General features: G+C 42.6%; 2 long non-coding RNA genes across 2 annotated transcripts in view; both read right to left on the bottom strand.

Moving 5' to 3' along the window:
- The window catches only part of LOC308594938, a 66,929-nt gene that overhangs the window by 30,857 nt on the left and 16,064 nt on the right, over window positions 1–20,008 (bottom strand). The gene's annotated exons all lie outside the window — the stretch shown is intronic.
- Window positions 15,036–18,158, bottom strand: LOC308594943. The gene is made up of 2 exons (XR_014011698.1): window positions 18,094–18,158; window positions 15,036–16,625 (listed from the first exon to the last, which is right to left on the bottom strand). It is a non-coding gene; the product is annotated as an uncharacterized lncRNA (long non-coding RNA).

Below are 20,008 nucleotides of genomic sequence, written 5' to 3'. Positions count from 1 at the left end.
AAGTTGATTGGTAGCCAACATACTAAGATTATACAAAACTACATGCCCTTTGATGTTACCTGTAAGCATTGATTTTAAAAACCATTTCCAGGTTCCAGGAGTCCTAATGTTAGCACTTTAGGCTGCTAATGCTTTGGGTAAATATTCTGCATAAATATTCATGGGGGGGAAAGCAGGAGCTTAACAACCAGCAACAGCTGCAGGTTGCAGCTGAATGACACTTTGATTGGCAATTGAATCAAAGTCTGGCTCCAAAGACCTATCCTCAGTTTCAGGTGTAATTGTAATGGAGCGGTGTTATTGTGGCTATTCTGTAGTATAAGTAAGCCATGCACTCTGTATATGCTTCAAATTGCTATCATTTTCTGCTCCTTCATATATTCCAAGGCTGATCTTCAACACTGATAATTAGTCCTGGGGCTAATGTCTGCTTATCCCTGCTTCATGCTACTATGCCAACCTACATCTCCCCCAAATTTCTAGTAACAGGTTTTTCAAAAAAAATACAGGGAGTTATTCCTTACTAGTCCTACTCAAAGTAGACCCATTAAAGTTAATGGCCATGGCCAATTGAGATTCCTGCACTCCAGGGGGTTGGACCAGGTGACTCTTGAAGGTACCTTCCAACTCTTATGATTCTATAACTCTAGGTCCAGTAATTTCAGCAGGTCTACTATGAGTAAGCCTTGTTCGAATGCAAGTCTGTGCCTAGCGCAACTCCGAAAAATGGTGTACTAATGGAACAGAGGTTATGCTTTAACAATGCACAGAAAAGTTCCCAATGGGATTTTCAAAAAATGAATCTTAAGTATGTTGGTCTTGTAGTAGGGATAGTGTGTGGACCAAGGTATGAATGGGGAGAAGAGCAGGAATTTCACTGGGTGACCTTGGGCCAGTTACTGCCTCTCAACCTAACCTACTTCATAAGGTGGTTGTGGGGATTAAATGAGGAGAGGAGGAACCTTATATGCCACCTTGAGCTCCTTGGAGAAATGGTTAAGAAATAAATGCAACCAGGGTGGATCTGCTATGAAACAATGAAGCACAAATTCAGGGCCCCTAATTCTGGAAGGGGCCCAGAAGCAACTTTATCCATGCATGCATATAGCATTTCCCTAATTAACATCCCCACCCAAATAACCTGAAAACTATATGACATAGGAAATATTTATTTGCACCAGTCACTTTGATATGTGAGATAACCCAGTACAGCAATTTTATTCTGAGATGTAGTAGTTAATCTTTTAGCATTTCCCTAATTAACATCCCCACCCAAATAACCTGAAAACTATATGACATAGGAAATATTTATTTGCACCAGTCACTTTGATATGTGAGATAACCCAGTACAGCAATTTTATTCTGAGATGTAGTAGTTAATCTTTTTTTAGAAAAAATAATGATGATGATGTGTCATGTAACAACCCTATTGAAGAAGATAACCATTGCTGATTGCAAAGGGGTCCCCATAACAGTTCAAGCTTCAGGGCCACCAAAATGTATACCCACCACTGAATGCATCCATCCATCCATCCATCCATCCATCCATCCATCCATCCATCAATCAATCAGGCCTCCATGAAACCTGTAAACATGCAGGAGCCTCAAGGAAGGGCTGCAGGTCCCCATGATGCTATGAAAACCCAAGGTCAACACGACCTGACACTTTTTGCTACTTTCATAACAGCAGTACAAGCCCTCGTGCCAGCCTACATAGTAAAGCTCACAGCATTGTCTCTTTGTCAACTGTCACTTATTCAGCATTTCAGAAGCACATTGGTTCACTGGCTTGATCAGCCATGATAATCCTGGGGCTGATTGTGTTCTCATAGCGAACAGTATAAACCAGGCGTGGCTTTACTGTATTTGGTGATGTCAAGTGGAATCACATTGGTGCAAAACTAAAATTAGTGTAGAAGAATCTAGCTAATTATGTCCCTTCCACATTTCTGGCTCCAGCTGCCTATAAAATATCTGACTGTTTTCTATTAGAAAACAAGCTTCATACCCTGGAGGAATAGCTAATAACCTTAAGACAGTAAAGTTAAGGGGTTGTTGTTTTTTCTAGAAAACCAGAAAAAGAAAAAGATTCAGACTCAAGCTTTTGTCTCACACCACTGTAATGAGAACTTCAAAGTTCACATCCGTTCAACCAGTTAGTCTGCATTCATCCAACACTGCCTCTTACTCTTTCTGCGTGTACACATTTCAGTTCTAGGTTGTACTGCCATAGGACTATTGAAGCATGCAACTGACAGTTTTCTATTTCCAGCAAGATATAAAACTGAAGAATATAAGCCAGGCTAGGGGGGGGGGGGAATGAACAGTGTACTTACTGACACAAACCCATGCAATGAAAGTTCAGTTTTGCCAAATGACACCTTATCAGGTTGCAAGCTTTTTTAAATAGATAGATAGATAGATAGATAGATAGATAGATAGATAGATAGATAGATAGATGATAGATAGAGATAGATAGATACTGGTGTGCTAAGCCCATATTTGTCATGGTTATATATTTGGGTATTACCAGAATTGCATGATCATATGTCTGGAAAAGATCTCTTTCTAAAAAATCATCATCCAAATGCTTAGCCTTAAACCAAGATCCACCACACACACACACACACACACACAATATATATACATACAGTTTCAGCATGCCAATGGTGTGTCATGCAAACAAGGCTTCAGATGACTGAAAAGTAATGGCAAAATGTATTCTGAGAAGTGGAAGCATGGTGCCAATAAGCTGTTAAAATTTTTAAACAAAGCTGGATTAAAAGCCATCAGGAACTCTACTATTAGGTATGAGGTCTTCTCCCTTACCAGTGAGAGCTGCAGTAAGAATTCCATGCCTTTGGACAAGATGCCCGGTGAGCTCTCCTCTTTGAGGTGCTCCCTCTTCCTCTGAGTCTACAAGACTCCACTACTCTCATTACAATCACTTTCTCCCTGGACCAATACACACACAGCACCTGAGGTGAGCAAGTTAAAGGGAAATGAGAGGGGATGCTCCTATTTGCTCCTGTCCAAATTTGCATGATTGGAGACAGTAGATGAACAGGTGGCAATGGCAAAAAAGAAAAAGTAGGAGGACTACATGGGTCAGGAGAGCAGCACTGGGTCCCCTGCATGGATGCAGAGCCTTGGAAGGTGTCGTGATGCTGGCCCAATTTATCCTCTTTCTTTGCCTCTGGAATCAGCTGAGACAAATTGTAAAACACCCAGGCAGAAAATGGCAGATGAGGATGGCCACTTAGGCATGGCCAAAAACGAGGCACAAGAGGGGGGTCCAGATTTGCATATACTAATTTATATTTAGGAAATAATTACTATATTTTAAAGAGAAATACCATACCTCTCACCAGAGTGAGGGAGACTGTGACAAAGTAACCTGTGTGGCTGTTTAGCCTGCTATTCAGGTGCTAACCGTTGGTGAGCAGCTTCAAGGCGCTTCCTCACTCCTTCTGGTTCTTTAAGCTGGACTTGGACCCATAGCACAGCCCTTCAAAAAGAAGAGAGGACCATTCTCTGTAGAACAGGACATATGGCCGCTCAGGGACGCGGACTTAGAAAAAATATTGGGGGGGGCCCGGGAAAGCTCATGAATAATAAATAAGCTCATGAATATGCAAATAAAGTGGCTCCGGCCCTAAATAGGGCAAGCCACGCCCCCCCAGCCAGCCGATTGGCTGGCTGGGAGGTGTGGCCAGTTGGGATTCCCCTGTTCTCACGGGATTTCCAGCCGGGGCTCTCCGATTAGGGCGCGCGGCTGGCTGGCTGGCGAAGGAGGAGGCGGGGGACGGCGGCGGCGCTCTGCTGGAAGGGTGCCCGCCTGAGATTATTGGGGGGGCTGAGCCCCCCAAAAAAATTTTTTGAGGGGGCTCGAGCCCCCTCAAGCCCCATGGAGTCGGCGCCTATGTGGCCGCTCCAGGGCAGACAGGAGGCTAGTTGAAGGCTGGGAGTCCAGGACAGGTGAAGAACGGCTGGCCAGAAGAAAGAAGATGCAGGCGAAGGGTTGGGAAGAGTCAGGTTTCTTCCGGAGAATGATGGAAACCAGCAGGTCTTTACATCATGAGCACCAGATTAGGCCACCAGCATCGTTTGCCTTTCCAGGCTATGAGATCACAGGAACGCCTCTTCAGATCCTCAGCCCTGGAGCTAGTGCTTGATCCACAGAGCTTCTCGTACACGCCTTGTAGCATTCAGCACTTGCTGAACTGCCAACACTCTGTTATGTATTTTATTCATTTTGCCTATTTATATGCCATCCACAAATCTTTATAAATTACATAAAGCTCACACCAACACAAAAAATGCAGCAGTAGAGTACAATTCTAAGAGCCCATGTTGACTTACTAAGTGGAGTATTTGCTGCCATGTAGGCAGAATAACAGTCTCCTTAATGGAAAGGTGGGTGGAGGAGCTTCCGAAATGCATCAGGATTTTGTTTCAATATATATATTTCCTTATGTTGTTTTTTTTTAAAAAAAAAACCTGTGCTGATGGCACTCTAGCTCAGGCTTTGTTTGATCCCTGAAGGAATTTAAGTTTCAGAACAGGAGAAATGCCACTGGGTATAAGGGCCTACTTGCCATTTCTGCCCAAAATGTGAAGCAGGGGGGTGCTCACCAATGTCCTTAGGTGTCTTTTGGGTAAGTAGATCCCAAAGTCACAACATAAGCCATCAGTTCTTATGCATATGTATCATTGAAACTGTGCCAGTGTTGACATAAGAGCAGTTCTGTAATTTATTTTACTGTGTTTTTGTTTTGTTTTAAAAATTTCCGTGCTGCCTTTTAAGGCAAAACCCTCCCATGATGCTTACAATACAAAAGATAAAATATTAAACCAGCATATCCCATTTCCGCAATACACAATAATTTAAAACCACCACTTAAAACTTTTTACAATCCAGCAGAGCACTTGTATAAAACTAATTAAACAACTGAAAAAAACAAGTTAGAGGCACACACAACATCAAATAGACGAAAAATTCAACCCGATATCTCAGCTAAAAAGCAGTTCAAGGCCACTTTAAAACCCAGTATGGATAATGCCATTCCTATCCCCTAGAGGGAGTTCTAGAGATATGGGACTTTTAGCAAGAAGGCCCTATCTCTAGAGCCCACCAATGTGCCCAGAAGCAAGTCACCTCTAGAATAGCTGATGGTAAGGATACCACTAGAATCCTGTTTCTAATTTCATTTTAAAAAATCAATTTTGAGTTAGAAGGTTGGTGACATTTCATGGCAGAAAAGGAAGGATGCTTTGCCTATACACAGACAAAGCTAAAATTATTCAGTCCTGACATAACTCCATTATCTAGCTCCATTGTTCACCCTGCAAGAACCATGCTAAAATTTTATTATAGGTTTCCTTAGGGAACGCAATAAAATCAAGTCAAACCATCATAAAACTAATCACATATTTTATATGATATGGGCATCAGAATCACTTTGTGGAATATTTGCTGCTGCAAAGCAATTTGTCATTTAAGAAAAAGACAACTTTCTGCTGCGCTTAAGGATTTCATCTGTTCAACTTTTCATGACCCATATTCAAGAGTGGGAAATAGTTCTATTGTTTTCCATTTCAAAATGCTTTATTCATCACTAGTCATGTTGCCTCTTGCTTTAGCATCAGAGACAGAACATTTTAGCAATTCTAAAGGGGTGTGTGCATGTCTTTGTGCATTTCATAGAATCATAGAATTGTGGAGTTGGAAAAAACCCGAAGGGTCATCCAGCCCAACCCTCTGCAGTGCAGGAATCCTTGTCCTGCTTTATTCAAAGGGACATGCTCCCTAAAAAGAGTGGGTGAGAAATTCATTTCAGGTTTTATTTAAAGGTGAATCTATCAGAGTCACACTTTCCGAAAGAATATGTGAACTGAAATATGGCCCTCTTTCAAAATTTACACTTATCCGAATTTTGCAATTTTGCAGCTCACCAACCAATGTTTAAGGGAAGTGTGCTAATATAAAAGTGGAAATAGAATACAAAAATGTTATGAATCAAGCACTGCTAGGAGATGTTTCTTTTTGCTTTCCAATGTATCTCTTATCAAGAAAATATTTGGTAAGGGGAGAGCAATTTTTTATTCTAAAAACGTGACCCAAAGAAAAAAGTGAGAACCATTGGCCTGGAAGATGAGCCTGCTGGATCAGGTCAATTGTCCGTCTAGAATAGCATCCTGTTCTCACAGTGGCCACAGAGAGATCTATGGGAAGCATGTAAACAGGACCTGAGTGCAACAGCGCTCTCCCCTTGCGTTGTTTTCAGCAACACTGTCTCTCACAGTGGAGGTGGAACATATCCATTAGGGTTAACAGCCACTGATAGCCTTATCTTCCATTTTCTTGTGTGATTTCCATCACTGTAGCAGGAACTTTACAACAGAGATTCCCAGCAAATTGCTCCCTCGGTATCTCAGCTAAGAACTTTTGAAATGATCACATTTGGACTCTTTCTTTCTGGATTCATTGACAGCAGTGTGTGTGTGTGTGTGTGTGTGTGTGTGTGTGTGTGTGGTTCTTGGGTGTTTGTACAGCATTTAAGAGTAAAAGGTTCACGTTGCCTAGGGAAACAGATAGTACAAGTTATAATACAGAACTATTTTAATGATATGTCATATCCATAACAAGTCCGCTCACCTTCCGGGATGGGTGGCATTACAGCAGGGCATCCAGGCTCTCGCAGTGATCCAGCTAGCGGGGAAAAGATTCACACACCCTCAATGAAATGAAAAAGGTACTTAAATGTACCTTCCCTAAGAAACCAGAGGCCTTTCTCTTGGGCATTGTCGGCCAATTGGTGCCAAAGAAAGATAGAACATTTTTTATGTACGCTACAACAGCAGCAAGAATACTCATCGCAAAGTATTGGAAGACACAAGATCTACCCACCCTGGAAGAATGGCAGATGAAGGTGATAGACTACATGGGACTGGCTGAAATGACTGGCAGAATCCGAGACCAGGGGAAAGAGACGACGGAAGAAGATTGGAAGAAATTTAAGATCTATCTTAAGAGACATTGTAAAATTAATGAGTGTTAAAATGTTGCGGTTATAGAAAGTAAGTGGATTACAGCTGTAAAGATTAAGTTAAAAGAAAAGAAAGGATTACAATTAGATAAAATTAAGGGTGAGAATTTGCTGAACTAAATATTTGAAATTGGAATGTAGAAAGGGGAGGTATGAGGAGGTCAGCAAAGTAAGTTTTAAGAAAATAAGGATCTGAAATTATATTTGTTTGTTTTTGTGTGTGTTTGTTTTGTATTATGTTTGACTATATAATTTGTGAAAATTTAATAAATATTTATTAAAAAAAAAATTCACACACCCTCTGTGCCAGCCCTGGCTGCGTCACCGCTGCCTGGCCAATCCATGCCAGTGGGGTGTATGGCCATGGGTAATTTGAACCACGGCACGGCCAGGGGCTTCCCACTCTCATCTCTATGCCAGATCTCCCTACCCACACACCCTCTTTTTAAGCTTTGGTTTGACATGACCTTGCTGTGGACAAACATCGGCCGCCTTGTTGGGGTCGGGTAGGAATTTTTCCACTTGGCAAATTGGTACTAAACACCATTTGGTTTTTGCCTACCTTGTAGCAATCATCACAGCTTTGTAAAGTAAGGCATTGGGTAACCCTTTGTTTAAGGGAGGGGAGGTTGTAGCCTCCGCCTGCCCCTCCTCGATAAGGGTATCCTGTTAAAGGGATCCAGGGGTGTGGATTCTGTCCGAAGCCTAGGCATTGACTAGGGCCATGCCACTACCCCAATGGGGACCCCTTGGGGTGCCCCTATTTGATGTAAGTCATAGGGCTCCCCCTTCTGGTGGTTTACTCTTAGTTCAACTCCCTGCAGACGGGCTGGAGTCAAGATATAGCCTGGTTTCACCCAATGCCTAAGCCAAACTGCTCACATCTGTAACTAATAAACTTGTGGCCTGTTTTAGTCCATATTCTGAAACACTTGTGTTGGTATGTTTATTAACTACAGGCCTTGGCACACAAATACCTATGGCCCCAAGAACCAGTAGCTAGAATTATATTTGCACTCAATCTCTCCCCTGATAAAAAAAAACAAGAAATGGAATTGAAATCATAGGGAAGATTGTTCATTAAATGGGCCTGTGGTGCAAGATATAATGGCTCTCTAGATTTAGCGTATCATACTTCCTCAAGACCCCTTCATGGATCACTGCCTTGCCGTGGCGAAGGGGCTTGAAGAACTCAGAGAAGCTATGTACTACGCCGAGCAGGGCACCCAAGATGAACAGGTCATAGTGGAGAGTTTTGACCAAATGTGATCCACCTGGAGTAGGAACCGGCAAGCCACTCCAGTATCCCTGCCAAGAAAACTCCATGGACAAAGACAACAGGCATATAAAAGTTATGACGCTGGAAGATGAGCCCCTCAGGTCGGAAGGTGTTCAACATGCTACTGGGGAAGAGCGGAGGACAAGTACAAGTAGATCCAGAGCTGATGAAGCGGCTAGGCCAAAGCCGAAAGGACGCTCAGTTGTGGATATGCATGGAAGCGAAAGGAAAGTCCAATGCTGTAAAGAAAAATATTGCATAGGAACCTGGAATGTAAGAACCATGAACCTGGGTAAGTTGGATGTGGTAAAAAATGAGATGGCAAGAATAAATATTGACATCCTGGGCATCAGTGAGCTAAAATGGACGGGAATGGGCGAATTCAGTTCGGATGACTATCATATCTACTACTGTGGGCAAGAAACCCGTAAGAGAAATGGAGTGGCCCTCATAGTCAACAAAAGAGTGGCGAAAGCTGTACTGGGATGCAGTCTCAAAAATGATAGAATGATCTCAATACGAATCCAAGGCAGACCTTTTAACATCACAGTAATCCAAGTTTATGCACCAACTACTGGTGCTGAAGAAACTGAAATTGACCAATTCTATGAAGACTTACAAGACCTTATAGAAGTGACACCAAAGAAGGATGTTCTGCTCATTATAGGGGATTGGAATGCTAAAGTAGGGAATCAAGAGATAAAAGGAACAACTGGCAAGTTTGGCCTTGGAGATCAAAACGAAGCAGGGCAAAGGCTAATAGAGTTCTGTCAAGAGAACAAGCTGGTCATCACAAACACGCTTTTCCGACAACACAAGAGACGACTCTACACATGGACATCCCCAGATGGGCAACATCGAAATCAGATTGATTATATTCTCTGCAGCCAAAGATGGAGAAGCTCTATACAGTCAGCAAAAACAAGACCTGGAGCTGACTGTGGCTCAGATCATCAGCTCCTTATAGCAAAATTCAAGCTTAAACTGAAGAAAGTAGGAAAAACCACTGGACAGGTAAGATACAATCTAAACCAAATCCCTTATGAATACACAGTGGAAGTGAGGAACAGGTTTAAGGATTTAGATTTGCTGGACAGAGTGCCTGAAGAACTATGGGTGGAGGCTCGCAACATTATACAGGAGGCAGCAACTAAAACCATCCCAATGAAAAAGAAATGCAAGAAAGCAAAGTGGCTGTCCAACGAGGCCTTACAAATAGCGGGGGAGAGAAGGCAAGCAAAATGTGAGGGAAATAGTGAAAGATACAGGAAATTGAATGCAGATTTCCAAAGAATAGCAAGGAGAGACAAGAAGGCCTTCTTAAACGAGCAATGCAAAGAAATAGAGGAAAGCAACAGAATGGGAAGAACCAGAGATCTGTTCAAGAAAATCGGAAATATGAAAGGAACATTTCGTACAAAGATTACCATAATAAAGGACAAAAGTGGTAAAGATCTAACTGAAGCAGAAGACATCAAGAAGAGGTGGCAAGAATACACAGAGGAATTATACCAGAAAGATATGGATGTCTCGTACACCCCAGGTAGTGTGGTTGCTGACCTTGAGCCAGACATCCTGGAGAGTGAAGTCAAATGGGCCTTAGAAAGCACTGCAAATAACAAGGCCAGTGGAAGTGATGGTATTCCAGCTGAACTGTTTAAAATTTTAAAAGATGATGCTGTTAAGGTGCTACACTCAATATGCTAGCAAGTTTGGAAAACTCAGCAGTGGCCAGAGGATTGGAGAAGATCAGTCTACATCCCAATCCCAAAGAAAGGCAGTGCCAAAGAATGCTCCAACTACCGCACAATTTCACTCATTTCACATGCTAGCAAGGTTATGCTTAAAATTCTACAAGGAAGGCTCAAGCAGTATGTGGACCGAGAACTCCCAGAAGTGCAAGCTGGATTTAGAAGAGGCAGAGGAACCAGAGACCAAATTGCAAACATGCGCTGGATTATGGAGAAAGCTAGAGAGTTCCAGAAAGACATCTACTTCTGCTTCATTGACTATGCAAAAGCCTTTGACTGTGTTGACCACAGCAAACTATGGCAAGTTCTTAAAGAAATGGGAGTGCCTGATCACCTCATCTGTCTCCTGCGAAATCTCTATGTGGGACAAGAAGCTACAGTTAGAACTGGATATGGAACAACTGATTGGTTCCAAATTGGGAAAGGAGTACGGCAAGGCTGTATATTGTCTCCCTGCTTATTTAACTTATATGCAGAATTCATCATGCGAAAGGCTGGGCTGGATGAATCCCAAGCCGGAATTAAGATTGCCGGAAGAAATATCAACAACCTCAGATATGCAGATGACACAACCTTGATGGCAGAAAGTGAAGAGGAATTAAAGAACCTTTTAATGAGGGTGAAAGAGGAGAGCGCAAAATATGGTCTGAAGCTCAACATCAAAAAACGAAGATCATGGCCACTGGGCCCATCACCTCCTGGCAAATAGATGGGGAAGAAATGGAGGCAGTGAGAGATTTTACCTTCTTGGGCTCCATGATCAGTGCAGATGGTGACAGCAGTCATGAAATTAAAAGACGCCTGCTCCTTGGGAGAAAGGCGATGGCAAACCTAGACAACATCTTAAAAAGCAGAGACATCACCTTGCCAACAAAGGTCCGTATAGTAAAAGCCATGGTTTTCCCAGTAGTGATGTATGGAAGTGAGAGCTGGACCATAAAGAAGGCTGATCGCCGAAGAATTGATGCTTTTGAATTATGGTGCTGGAGGAGACTCTTGAGAGTCCCATGGACTGCAAGAAGATCAAACCTCTCCATTCTGAAGGAAATCAGCCCTGAGCGCTCACTGGAAGGACAGATCGTGAAGCTGAGGCTCCAATACTTTGGCCACCTCATGAGAAGAGAAGACTCCCTGGAAAAGACCCTGATGTTGGGAAAGATGGAGGGCACAAGGAGAAGGGGACGACAGAGAATGAGATGGTTGGATGGTGTTCTTGAAGCTACCAGCATGAGTTTGATCAAACTGCGGGAGGCAGTGGAGGACAGAAGTGCCTGGCGTGCTCTGGTCCATGGGGTCACGAAGAGTCGGACACGACTAAACGACTAAACAACAACAACAACTTCCTCAAGATATCAATTTTTCCAGTTCTGTAATATTTTTATATTTACTAAAACATTCACCTACCAGACTGAAAATGTTATTTACTAAACCCCATTGAAACAGGCCTATTGTGATAGCCTCCTTGAATAATTTTTGGGTAAAGTCAGGTTATTCTCACTTTGCTTCCTTTTCTTCTTTACCTCAAACAACGAACAATGCAAGCGTAACTTGTTGGCAATGATAGACGCCGTCAAACATTTCTGTACCCTGAACACATTTATTTTCTGAAAGGGAATTTGCTTTCAACCACCAGTATCCATTTCTTGAAATATGAAATCCCTTATTGTGAGGACACTGTACCCTCCTGACTCATCTTATGCAACCTATTCCAGCTTATTTCCTTTATATGCTTCAGCCCAAGTTTTATACCTTGTAATTATGTGTGTTGTTATATCAAGAATGGATGTAACTATTCATTTTGACAGTCTAATAAGATGTGGGACCACAAGACCCACCAAATTTATAATTTTATAGAATATTTTACCACCCAGGGTAGTCATAAATAGAAACATAGGCCACCGAAATCTACAGCTTCTTTATAAAATTGCTCCCGGTGATGGAAAAGAAGCAGCGCTTGAAACTCTTAATATTTGTTCAGTGTACCTAACCTCTGTAAGTGCAACAATTGCTAACAATGCTTAAGAAAATAAAAAGGCGATTCAAAAGCTCAAAAAAATAAAAAGGGGATTCAAAACTGTAATATCTGATTTTTAATCAAAGTATCATTTATTTTTCATTCCCATTCCCATTCCCATTATCTCTCACTTTCCTCTAAAGAGTTTGAGGTGCCCTGCCTTCCCCCCTATTTTATCCTCACAACAACCCTGAGGGGTAGATTAGGATAAGGTGTTGTAAGTGGCCCAAGGACAGCCAGTGAGCTTCACGGCTGAGTGAGGGTATGATTCTTGGTCTTCCAGCACACTAACCACTACATCATGCAGTGCAATCCTGTATGTGTCTACTCAGACGTCAGCGCCGCTAAGTTCAAATGAACTTGTTTCAATGTAGGTGTGTATACGATAGCAGCCTAAAGCAGCAGAATCTTAGACAAACACAAAATCAGGATTGTGCAAGCGTTTGCTTTTCCATCCAGTCTATTACGTTGTCTAGATTATCATCACTATCCTGCCTTTTAAGATTCAGGTCCTTCAAAGGTACTGATGAGTAACATTTATAAAAAGGGCAGCTAGTGGTAGGTAGCTCTGTGGGGGGAGACTTTGATTCTTTAAGAAGAGAGCTTGGACCTCTTCAGACGTCCCAGCAGTATTCAGAGCTTTCACTGAACACACGTGTGTGGATGTGGTTTTGCAGTGGTGGGCACCAATGCCTTGTACATGAGTACATTGCAGCCATGGAAACAAATGTGCACACAATAGATGCTGGAACAACTGAGGATATATGGCACCAAGGGGGCATCTTGAACCAAAGACTCTAGCTGCCGTTCTTCCATGTTTTGCCTCCTGCATCAACCAGTCTTGTGATTGCAGTAGTTGCAGGACCAGCTCACCCATGAGGCAAGGTTAGGTGACCACCTCAGGCAGCAGAATCCACAGGGGCAGCAGATCCTGATGCAGATCTTTATTCAGGGCCAGCCCAACCAAGAAGCAAGGTAGGGCAACTGCCTTAGGCAGCAGGATCTACCAGGCAGCAAATCTCTATCTCAATCTTTCTTTCTCTTCTTCTTCTTGATATAGAGCTTCCCTTAACCCTTCTTCACTGGCAGGGAGCAGAGCACCATTTTGGAGTCTGCCTGAGGTGTAAAAATGCCTTGGGCAGGCCCTCGTCGTCAGATCAGGTTCCATAGGGCAAGGGCACCCTCTAGGCTGTGGTACTGGCCTGAGTGCTGATCCCACCACCTGACATCATCAGCTGACCCCAATAGGCCTTGTTTTAGGTTGGTCTGACAGACTGCACAAATTCTCCCAGTATCTCCTGCCTCTGGCCTGCCAATCCCTGTTTGTCTGACCTCGAGCCCATTCATGGCTATGTCTTAGTTCACATGCCCTATTTCAGACCTAGATTATTTGTCTGCCTGTGCCAAGCTAGGCCCCCGGCCTGCCAGAGTAGGGCTCTCCTGACTGGTAATGAATATCAAAGCTCTTATCTGATAAGTCTATTATCAGAGACAACAATATCAGCAACACAACTAGGCCTTTGCCTTCTAAAAATGAATATTCAGAGACAGCTTTGAAAGTGACACTATAACATATGAGTTAAATGCAATGTCTAATTAAAATCACTCCATGATCCCACATATTGCCAAGCCAAGTTCTGACTCACTTCAGACAACATTCTACATTGCTGCCTTGAGTCTAAGCAGGAAAGGCAGAAAAAATATGGGCAGAATTAGGCAGCCAAGAAAGCAGCAGAGTTCTGAGAAACAGAGAAAAGGGAGCCACAAGTACAAGGTGATCCTGCTGCTCAGGAAACAGTTCAAGGAGGACATGAAGGTATTGTAGACAATACAGGATCAAAAAAGCCAAAGAGCACAGAAGGGGCATGAGGAAAGGACAGAGTTTTCTGCAGGCCTGCTTCCAAGAAATTATATGATAGCAGTAATGGACACCAAATCCATCATAATGGGCACTAAGTCTAGTGCTGCTAGTTTAAAGCTGGTAAATCCTAACAATGAACTTTTTTTATATACAGTTTGCTGATAAAACCAGATGCTGGTCAAAAGTATAGATTTGTCTCAGAAAAATAGTGTATCTTTTACTTGAAGGCTGGCTTTAACTTGTCTGATTTTATTACATCAACTAGATCACAATTTGCTGTTAGCCAGCTTGATTCTGGCTAAGACCTCTTCTCCTAGTTTTGTAAGTAGACAATGTCTTTCTTATTTCCCAGTCCATATTTATCGGTTGGTCCCCCCACCCTCTTTGCAGTAGAAGCTCCATTTTAAAATCCAATTGACATATTTTTAAAGTGATAAATTAAGCAAAAACTTAGAATTTTAGAGTTGGAAAGGACCCCATGGGCCATCTTGTCCAAACCCCTGCAACAGCGCTGGACCTTGGGGTCTCAAATTTCAGCAGCGCTCTGTGCAAGGCCATAATTTGGTGCCCCTCCACCTCTCCATTCTAAATCATAGTTGTGATGTCCCCAATGACACCCCCAAGGCTCTGCACCTAGTTCAACCAAACTGGTTGCACTTCCCTAAATCCATCTCTGCCTGCAACCCAGGAATCTTGCCCACAGCCATTATTGTGTTTGCTCAAACCACCACTCTTCTGGGTAACAGCCAGATGCATTGACCCATTGTGCCACAGAGACCATGGCAGTCTTTATATTAGCAAAGTCATAGATTAATCTGGAAGTAGTGTCCTAGGTAAGACCCCTAATTAAAGTAAAATTGTATTGCATTATCTAGTGGTTGTAAGGAATATAATGTTCCAAAGGCAAAGTTTTCTACCTCCTCTTCAAGAGGTAGAAAATTATCTTCTTAAATTAAGGATTGGGGGCGGGCGGGCAATCCATTCAGTTTATATTTTAACGTGACCTCACCTAATCTGAATTTGCCAAACCAATAAGTGCAGTGAAATACAGCTATCCTTCAAAACTCGCACACCTCCAAACTTTGTGATGCACAAAAAATGAATATATTAGTGAAAATAATGTACAAAACTACATTACATTGTGGGGAAATGATTACAAAATGCAGGCATTAGGTAAAATTAGATATAAAAATGCATATAGTGGGACAAAATGTGTATGGAAATTTTCATGTGGACCTCTTCAAAGCAAAAACAGCTCATTGAAGTGGAAATGGAGTGAACGGAATTTAAGGTTGGTAAAATGAGAAACTGTAACAGATTCATCCAGCCCTACCACAAGTTGTAGATTAAGCTCCAGTGTTGGCAGAAGCTCCATGTTTCTAGTAATACTAAACTGACCCAGTGATTTCTTGATCAGATCTTTTTCTTTTCACCAACAGAATCACAATGAAGCCAGAATTATTCCTAGACTGGGTTCACACAGGGGCAAATAAGGAATAACCCTCCTGGTTTTGGTAGGCTTTTTTGGTTTTACACTGTTGTGTTTTGGATCTGAACACATCTCAGTAGGTTTATTTGTGTGATGAGGAGAAAAGCAGGATTTAGTTTCCCATGTGTAATTTTCCTTGACATGTTATTTAACTGATGTCATAGGAAATAGGAATCAAATGCTAAATTTAAAGTCAACCTACTGCCTATATTGCCAGTTTGCCCTCCCTGTGTAAAACAGCAACAACCGGTAATCATTCTCAATGAGAGGTCAGCCTCTTGCAGTTGCTGCTTAGGTCTGCACTCTTAATCTCATTCTTAATGCTGGCTTTGTAGCATTCAGTTTAACCTTTTAATGTACAGCACGTTGGCAAACTTACAGCTGGCAGTGTGTGCAAGCTTAACAAACTACATTGCTGAAATGTATAGGGAAAGGGAAAGATTTAACAGCCAAGTGAGATTTCCTTCATTTTAGAGTACCTTTTTTCTGGAGAAATGTTCCTCAGTTCCAGATGTGGGAGGAAAGGTTGTAGTTACACAAAAGTGAGCCAAGTATAGTTTGCAAAAGTGCAAGGTACATATCTTCATCACCTGCTACTTGCTCATTTTATGCCAAAGGCAGAATATAAGATATTGTATATGCAAAGCATATACTCTACCACTGACCTGTGGTCCCTCCCCAAAGTATTGATCCTGTGTGCTTTTTGGGTCTGATGGAAGATACTGAACTCTTTGCTTTACGTAATCAACTGACTAAAACAATGGCCTGCCATGTTCCTGTTCCTTTAAAAGTAACTGAAGGATTCAGAAGGTGTGATTGTTCATTGTTGTCATACCCTGTCCGAGTCCTGTTGCCAAGCAAGCAGGGGCTAGGAGTCTCCAAGGAACACTTGCCTGAGAGCAGAATCCATACACAAAGTCAGACAGTCCACAGATTAGGGAATCCAGATGATCACTGAGCCAAGGGTCCAGATGTTGAGCAGGAAGCAGCAAGGTATGGCTGGGAACCACGGGCATTGTTTCCAGTGTCTGACTGCTGCTGAGAGCTCTGGTTAAGAAGGCCAGAGCCAGCTGGTTCTCCTCAGTGCCTTCTCCTCTGTGTCCCTGAAGTCTGATCAGCTGCAGATGGAGTCAGTCCACCTTCTCCCCCTTCAGGCTGCTGTTCAGCAGGCAAACCTGACTCCTGGCCCATGACAATTGTGTTGAGATATGTGGTTAGTTAATCCTATATTACTCACACAGGTCATGACAATGCAATTTCAACCATTCTGTAAGACCCATTAAACTCAATGGGCCAGACTCAACTAGCGGGAGCCAGCACAGTGAGTCCTCCCTCTGTGCCCCCCCCCCAATCCTCTCTGCGGGATTTTATTATGAGAAGTGGGGGGAGAGGGGAGATTGTTGCATTAGGAAAGCAGAAATTCTTGCACTGATTGAACATTTGCCTTAGCATGATGTTGCATCCCACCCAATGGGGCTTACTATTGAGTAGACATCTATATGACGGCACTGCAAGTATTGCTTTGCAGGCACAAATGCCATCTTTTTCTATATCGGCATCATGAACTACAACTGACCTCAAAGGAAAATATAACCAAAGACAATCCTGTCGTCTCCCTAAAGACCTTTCTGATACCCATCCATCTTCCACAAAACTACTTTGTCTTTTATAATGATACCTCCCTATTCCATTATTTCTGCACTGTGCTTTAGAGCATTGTTCTCCCCTCTTAGCTCGCTCCCTTTGGGACAGCAGGGACCAGTAACTTGCTTGGCACATCTTTCCTGTTAAATACAGAATTGTGTGCTGCCTACAGCGATCTATCAATAATTCACTATTAATAATAAAAGCACGGAACTCTTCTACTGTATGACTGCTTGGTTTAAGTCCCTTAACTTTGTGAAGATGTTTAGGCTCATATTAGGAAACCACAGAGAATCAAACTGACAAGTTAAATGCATTGATAATTTGATAGCTCAATATTAATTGCTAAGGGCTGGATTAGAGTCCCAAGGACATTGTTCATTGTAATGGGAGGGAAATTGCTAGAGAGCCACAATGAAAGTTAAATTTATGCTCCACTGTTTGTGACAAGAATAAACTACCGAGCCTGATTGGTTCCCTGAGTCTTCCTGAGTCTGATTGGTTACCTGCAAATAAGGGAGAGATAGCTGCATGCAGGGACAGCTTGATAGCCATACTCTTTCCTACTGAAGTTCAGGACTTGTTGGAGGGGAAGGTCCTGCAAAGTATCATTCAGTACTTGCCACCAACAGCGCTGAGCAGGGCAACAGCAGCACCACTGTGGTCTGCAACAGGTGTCTGCATATCATCCACCATTTTGACATCCCCAATATTCCCTGACACACTGTCAATTTGGTGCATAGAAGAATGTCAAAATGGTGACTTCCTACCAGGATACTGCAACTGCTCAATACATTTGAGCTAAAATGTGGAGGCAGGTGAGTGCTCAAGTGTTGGTGGACCTGTAGCAGCTGCCTAGTCACTCTTCTGCTGGTTCCTGCTAAGTATGATTCAGGCCCTTTTTCAGGCATGGAGGTGTAATGGCACCCCCAGCTGCATCCTGGGTCCTGTGCCATGTGGGGAAGGAAGATCTGGTCAAACAAAATGTCCCATTCTGTTCACTCACCCCTTCTGGTTAAGAACTTTCTGCCACCAGGTTCTCCTCCTTTGTCTGAGACTCTCCCCTGATCTGCAAGCCAAAGCAAGTCACTGACTAGGTTGTAAATAATAGTAATTCACAGCCAGGACCAGCCCAAGACATTTTGGCACCTGAGGCCAACCACAAAATAGTGCTCTCCTACTAGGGAAGAAGGGAGGGAATGAAGATCTACGCCAGGAACAAAGGTGGAATAAAGATCTACATCTGGGGCAAGATCAGCAGAGCCTCCTATTCACCAAGAGGCCACAACATGGGCAGAACTTAATATTGAAAATGAGGAACTGAGAGAAATCAAAATTGATAGATTCACCCATCCTTAGCTCTCATACAGATCTTGTCTTAATCCTACACTGAATCTGTAAACAAGTTTCTCTCACACTGCCATTGCTTCAGTCTCATCTTGCAAATGCCCTCCTTATGAGAGTCTACATCACATTTTGAATGGCCTCTGCCATTAGCTTTTCACATACAGATGTGGTGGCAGGAACTCCACCTCCTGTCTATTCCTTCAGTGTCTTGTTACTCACCCTCTTTCCCTATCTGCTGAAGCAAGTGGGTCCCACATTTTCCTCCCAGGGTAGATGAGCAATGAGGTGGAATCGAGGAAGGAAGGGGCAGGAAGTGCAATGCTGAGAGCCCTTCCCATCACATAGGAAATGTTAAAGATAAAAGTGAAGTCTCTGAGTTTATGTAGTCCCTATTCCTTATGAATGAATGCCTTGGAGACATCATATTGCTTGCAGTTATTAATGCAAACATGCATTTAGTCAATAGCTCTAAAAGTCACCTGTATAATAGTTATAAAAGAAAGACAAAATTAAAAAAAATAAAAATGACAAAACCTCTAATTCTAAAATGGCTCTTCCAAATATAGGACTGTGCACTTAATTTAAATCTCAGACAAAATTTCATCTCAACGAGAATGATGTTTTGACCTAGATTACCATGGAACTGTCTTGAACAAGTCGTTTCAGGCCCTGTTCTAATCTGAAGCTAATTTCACTTTTCTCTCACAGATGAACACTTGCATCATTAGCTAATATTTCTGTGAAAAAGAGTTGTGTTTTGACATGTTGGTGTTTATTCTGCTAAGCTACCTTGTAGGAACTAGAAGAAAAGTGTATGCTGGCAAGATCATTTCACAGCTCTGCACCATTGCATCGACCAAGAAAGGGCTGTTGTAGCTCCGGAGCAACACACACACACACACACACACACACACCCAGACACACACCATGCAAAATGTTCCAAGTTCAATTCCCAGCATCTCCAGGAAGGACTGGGGAACACCCCTCTCTCAAATGCTGGACGGCAGTCAGTGTAAAAAATACTGTGCTGGATGGAATAATGATCTATCTCTGTTTAAATCAGCGTCCGGTTTTCCTGTAGCTACAGCCATAGCAGCCCATAAGGACAGAGAAATTTAATTTCAATAAATTGAACTACACAGGCAGGTTTGTTTTACACTTTCCAAAAACCTCCTCGCATCAGTTTAACACAAATAAAAGCAAAATATGCAGAACCATGCCCAGCAGCAGCAGCCAAAGGCATAAAATCCATACAGGCAAGTGTTGGCAGCATATATGTTGGCTCACCCTGCAATCTCTTCTCTCCAGTCTTTAAACATCATGAAACTTCCAAGGCTGGCTTTTGCATAGCATGACTTCTGCTTGCTTATTCACAGAGCACACTCTACTGGTTGACTACCAAATCTCTCTTGCTAGCTTTGGAAGAGGCAGCTTGTACGCCTTTGCTCAGGTCATTTAAAAATTAAGGCTGGAATCCCAAACACATCACACTCAGGAAGACTTACTTCTGAATAAATACGCTTAGGATTATATAGCACAGTTTGCCACAAGGTTTTGCTTCCTGCATTCAAAAT

This window comes from Podarcis bocagei (assembly GCF_964188305.1).
Source record: "Podarcis bocagei genome assembly, chromosome: 9".
Classification (NCBI taxonomy): domain Eukaryota; kingdom Metazoa; phylum Chordata; class Lepidosauria; order Squamata; family Lacertidae; genus Podarcis; species Podarcis bocagei.
Note: the sequence above shows the minus strand (reverse complement) of the source record. Positions and strands in the feature narration are given on the sequence as shown.